Source organism: Triticum aestivum, chromosome 5A, assembly GCF_018294505.1.
Source record: "Triticum aestivum cultivar Chinese Spring chromosome 5A, IWGSC CS RefSeq v2.1, whole genome shotgun sequence".
In the NCBI taxonomy this organism is placed as follows: domain Eukaryota; kingdom Viridiplantae; phylum Streptophyta; class Magnoliopsida; order Poales; family Poaceae; genus Triticum; species Triticum aestivum.
The window spans coordinates 402,424,927-402,431,189 of NC_057806.1; positions in this window are offsets into that span (position 1 = coordinate 402,424,927).

The following is a 6,263-nucleotide window of genomic DNA, read 5'->3' on the forward strand; positions in this document are numbered from 1 at the left end:
TTCATTTCTTGGACGAGTAACTCCGAATGGAGGGAGTAGCATTTTCAGCACATAGATGAGCTGCAGCATTCAAAGGCCTACGCACAAAAGGAAGAGATAAACTATTGAAACCCCTACTCGACTCCTTAATTTCACCCATGATGGCCGAAACTTCAGGATCAGTGAAAATATATGTCCCGCCACAGATTGGTCATCACCTGGGAGTCACTCTCCACCATAATATTTTGAAGTCCAACTTCACTTGCCCTTCAGATTCCATCCTTGCAGCCGACGTCTCCATGATTAAGGCAGATGATGCTTCAGGATACCACTTTGACAAAGCCTACAAAAAAACTTTTATAGTACTCCTTCTGTAAAGAAATATAGAAGTGTTTAGATCATTAAGTATCTAAATGCTCTTATATTTCTGTACAGAGGGAGTAATCGTTACATGCACCTTCATGAGCACAGGCCACGAGAGCTCCATCCGCATCAGGATCAGGAGGTTCCCATTGGGCATGCAGTTTTGGTTCGACATTTTGCATTACTTTGAGATCAAAATTCCATGTACCATGGTTACACACATTTGGGAAAACCTAATGATGAAATATTCCCCTTTTGATTTTATCTGCCCCGAACTTCCTCGGCACTTCCATCCAGAGAGGGCTTGGTGGAGTACTGTTTATCTATCTATATAGGTGGTTTGATTCACTTCGTCGGCACTAACAGACAACTGCTGAAAAAATAAGCACAATACAACAGCCAAATTCAACCGTACGTGGAACTGTTTTAAATTCATCAAGGTAATTAAGCAAGAATCTGGACGCTGTCGTTTAAGAAAAATCTCGCCACAAGAACCTTAGCGTCCAGGTCGGGAGGCTCAGCCTGTTGCTGTTGGTTCACCAGTGTCGCTACGACAAGCGAAGGCAACAAGCTGCACTCTTGGTCCGTCAGAGAACCTTCTCGCCTGCTTAAACCACACAAGCAGCTAACACCTCACACGATTGAATCCACGGGCACATATTAAAAATTACGGGACGCATACCCTAAAATCAACGGAGTGTAAATTATTAGGCGCTGTCTTATTCGCACGACGAGGGGCCCAAGTTTGCCTGGCCGTCGCTTTCTTGTCGCACGTCGACGACATGGACAAGAGAACACAAGCGAGAGAGAGAGCGACGAGAAAAAAAAACTGCACATACTTCCTCTACAACGAAAATGATGCATATATTATGTGCTCTGGACTCTTGGTGCCTATGCATATATTTTGTTATTTAGTCCCATTTTTACATGTCATGTATACTGAACTGACCCAAACTATCCTTGTGCAAGAATGAAGTTTAAATCCTCTACTCGTAGGACTATATTACAAAAGATTCGCGTGTTGAAGGCTGCGATCGGTGTGTAATATCCAGTGTAATTGGACAATCATTAGATGAACTAAATATTGATTTTTTGAATGTGCATAGGCACTCATTTGGCAAAGTCATACTAACATGCTTGTCAGAAAGGCGACATGTAATATTCTGTAGTCACCAAGCTAATCTGCTGCTTCGTTTTCTACTAGTACTTCTGAATGCTTCTTCTTGCCTCAGGAGGAACATACCAACTTGGTTACTTTCCACCCCTGATGAAAATCTCAGCTGGTTGAACAAAACGCAGTCGTAACCACGGTAAACACGTGCAGATGACTGGATATACATCACATCGCTACACGCCTACACATGGATGGCACGCCAGTTGTACTTAGAGATAAACATCCGGTTGTTAACTCTCACAGGGTCAAGAAAACAATCCAAACCAACAGGCGGAGGGTGCTTTCCCCCTGTTGAACTGCTCCAATTATGCGCGTTTTACCCTCCAGGACACGTTAAGCACTTATCCACACCACACCGAAATGTGGACGGGAATATCGATCGGCGAGTGCATGGTGTCATCTCATCAGGCCAAGAACATTTCCCCCCTCTGTGTGGCCGACGACGACCAGCCATTCACAGTTCATGGATAAAACTATGATACTATAGAAGTGGGGGCGTGGGCCTTGTGTCCCTGTCTCACGAGAATCGCTGCTGTTGACAAGCATGAAAAGCCAGGCCATATTCTGAAGAGAAAGAGAGAGCTGGTGGCTGGCGCTGCGTGGTGAGTCGTTGGTGGCTTGGTGGCCGACGGAATCTTGTATCCGAAGATGATAGGTCGCCCGGGGAATCTCTTTGATATCTCCTATATAGGGGGCTCTGTTGTTTACTGCCAATGGAAACTTCTAGGCCTCGGTTTTGATTTTCTGACTTTGATCCGCGACCCGGGGTTGATGCCACCCCTGATTTGACGTGATGTTGTCGTGTCTATTTGGCAGAATAACCATGGAGGGAGGGAAATACAGAAAATCGATAATCCCAGCCGTTTGTTTCTATTTTGTTGATGAATAAGTCAATCTTGCTTGGAGAAAAAGAGTGAATGAAGATAGCAGGCGAGGCGATCCGCATAAGTGCTTTTTTTTCTTGCGGCAAGATGGACGCGATGGTTGTAGTCGCCATCGCGGAGCGGAAGCCTATTTCAAGAGAGATAAGTGTCATTTTTTTAAGCACCGAACCCTAGAAGAATAGATGTAATATTACAAGAATGAGGGAGCCAAAGAAGGGGGAAAAAAGCAATATAGTCTAGCTACAAATAAAGAGAGGAGATCAACTTATTCTAGTTCTGGGCAACATGTTGTCAAAGCAATTCAAAACTTAGAAGTTATCCAGGGCTTGGAAGCAAGCATCGTGCTTCTTCCTAATTCTGTGACTGAGCTGGATCAAATTTTCTTTGAGGGAGTGCTTCCATGCTTGACAGGTTGGAGCTGCATTTTAAAACATTGTCATTTCTTTGTAACCAAATGTTCTAGCATCCAAGAGTGATGAGATCCAAGGTAATAGGTGATGGTACACTACTAGGGAAAAGCTTATCAGTAGCGCGGGTCTGAGGGCTGGATCAAATTTTCTTTGAGGGGTACCGCGCTATAGATACGGCGCTACAGCTAACACTTAGTAGTAGTGTGTTCCCTTCCGCGCTACCGTTATAGCTACTTAGCAGTAATGCTCTTCATACAAGCGCTACTGCTAATCTAACTAGTAGTAGCGTTTTTCCTGCCCAGCGCTACTACTATTTCATTTTTCATTTTTTATTTATAGTGTATTTATATGCCGTTATACAAATTTTGATACAGTACCAATTAAGAGGTTGTTATATCATTATGTCCATGATGAATTAATATATCATTGTGAGGAAGAAACATGGATTATATTCATTGGATGAATCAAAAGTTGAATTAGGAAGACGATCCTACTAATTCAACTTTTGGTCACTTTTGATCCATCCACATGAATCTAATATGCGTTCCTTCCACCAATGATATAATAGCTAATCATGATCATAATAACAAATCATAATGATAACCATGATCAACATCATCATCATATTAATATAAAAATTCTTGCATCATATCATCACCAATAACATTAGCTAATAATCATCATAGTCATTACCATCAACACTATTTAATCATCATAGTCATAGTGTAGCTATCTAATCACCACCAACACTAGCTAATAATAATTATCATAGTCATTACCATCAACACTAGCTATTTAATCATTATAGTCATAGTGTAGCACATCATCATCTTTAAACTCATTCTAGCTAGCTAATCACTCCTGCTACTCTCTCTCAGGTAAAATAGCATCAAACATGTGTAGCACTCCTGCTTCATCATATTAGAGCATGCAGATGAACCTGTCTCATAATTGTGGGTTGCGCTTCTGATTGTTGCCCCCTAGTACTTCTCTGCTGCGATCCTTCACAATTTTGCTATAGTCTTTGACTATTAAGACTAGCTCACTTCGAGAAATCTTGAATGCACTCATGTGCAATGTAGGATGTCTTGGCCGTAAGCTAACCATTGTCATGCGACCTTTAGGCTCGATCCAATTAGGCACAACACTCATCGGGAGTCTCTGTTAAAGAATATCGTAGTAACATACTTAGCAATGAAGTTTAGCTTAAAAATAATGTATGCAAAAGATGCACTAAGGACAAATAGTAAAAATCTTACCATCTTTCCTAAATAGATGTGACCGTAGTTCAATACGCACACTAGTGGTCGCACACTTTGAGTACTAATATCTCGAAGTCCGGGAAAATAACATGTCTTGACAGTATCAAGATCCTCAAGCCATGAAACATAATGACCTATCTCCTCGCAGTTTAGTTCAGCCCCAGGACAGTAGTAGGTGATGTCTACCAAGCGCCAGACAGGTTTGCTTGAATGGAAATAAGCTGTCAATAGAAATTAGTTGTCAACTATTTTTAAATAAACAACATAAACTACTTAATAAATATGGTTGAGAAACTCACATAATGGTAGAACTGGAGGCGTCTGCACATCGATCCAGATGTCGATATTACCTTCAATATCATCTTCCGGATGAATATCAAAGGTGATAAGCATATCAGGCTCAAATGCATAAGCCTTGCATAGTGCTCTCCAATTTTTGCATTCAAAATAGGTGTAGATGTCTACATTGTATAATTTTACAGCAAAAGTATAACCATGCTCGGTCCTCAAGTGAACTCTCTTTACCTCCATACTTTCCATAGTACTTAAACCAATCTTATCCAAGACATAAATTCTTGCATGGCAGGGGATACACTAGTAGACTAGTAAAAAAATTATAAGTTGAAGCAAAAGAAGCAGAAGTCATGCTTAATTACAAAAAAAGACTTGTCGTTGTGACTTACTGTATCCGCTTCGAAGGTCTCATCCAGCTTGATACTGAAGCGCCTACCAACAACTAGGTGAGGCATGTCGCACAGGCCGCGCTCGTCTTCGCAGTATTCACACATACCGAATTCCTTTTCGTCGTCAGACATTTCTTATGTTCATAGTTGAAACATTAATTGAAAATCGATCAAAGGCAACTACGTACCAGGAAACTCAACACACGGATCACTATTACTCATTATGCAATGTGTTAACTTTAGGTCTGCCGAGTCTTCCATCCTAAACTCTCATCTCACGTATATGGTGGACACTCCCTCTCTGATATTGCGGCAGTTGGGGAACGTAGCATGCAATTTCAAAAAAATTCCTACAATCACACAAGATCTACCTAGGAGATGCATAGCAACTAGAGGGGAAGAGTGTGTCCACGTATCCTCGTAGACCGAAAGCGGAAGCATTAGGTTAATGTAGTTGATGTAGTCAAACATCTTCGCGATCCAACCGGTCAAGTACCAAACGTACGATACCTCCGAGTTCAGCACACATTTAGCTCGATGACGTCCCTCGAACTCTTGATCCAGCAAAGTGTCGAGGGAGAGTTTCGTTAGCACGACGGCCTGGTGACGGTGATGGTGATGTGATCCACGCAGGGCTTCGCCTAAGCACTACGTGAATACGACTGGAGGGGTAAACTGTGGAGCGAGATGCCGCACACGGCTTGGAACAATTGGTGTGTCTCCAAGGGGTGCCCTGCCCACGTATATAAAGGAGGGTGTCGGTGTCAAAACCGGCGGATCTCGGGTAGGGGGTCCCGAACTATGCGTCTAAGGCGGATGGTAACAGGAGGCAGGGGACACGATGTTTACCTAGGTTCGGGCCCTCTTGATGGAGGTAATACCCTACGTCCTGCTTGATTGATCTTGATGATATGAGTATTACAAGAGTTGATCTACCACAAGATCGTAGAGGCTAAACCCTAGAAGCTAGCCTATGGTATGATTGTCTGTTGTCCTATGGACTAAACCCTTCGGTTTATATAGACACGGAGGGGGCTAGGGTTACACAAAGTCGGTTACAAGGAAGGATATCTACACATCCGTATCGCCAAGCTTGCCTTCCACGCCAAGGAGAGTCCCATCCGGACACGGGATGAAGTCTTCAATCTTGTATCTTCATAGTCCAACAATCCGGCTGTCCGGAGACCCCCCTAATCCAGGACTCCCTCAGTAGCCCCTAAACCAGGCTTCAATGACGATGAGTCTGGCGCGCAGATTTGTCTTCGACATTGCAAGGCGGGTTCCTCCTCTGAATATTCCATAGAAGATTTTGAACACAAGGATAGTGTCCGGCTCTGCAAAACAAGTTCCGAATACCACCGTAGAGAGAATAGTATTTCCACAAATCTAATCTACTGACACATTTAGCAACATGACATTATGCTATGGCCCGGTCTTTATTCGAACCGTTTTTCTCAACCAGCACTGCACATATCGCGAGGCGGTTTTCTTGACACGTCTTGTCAAAG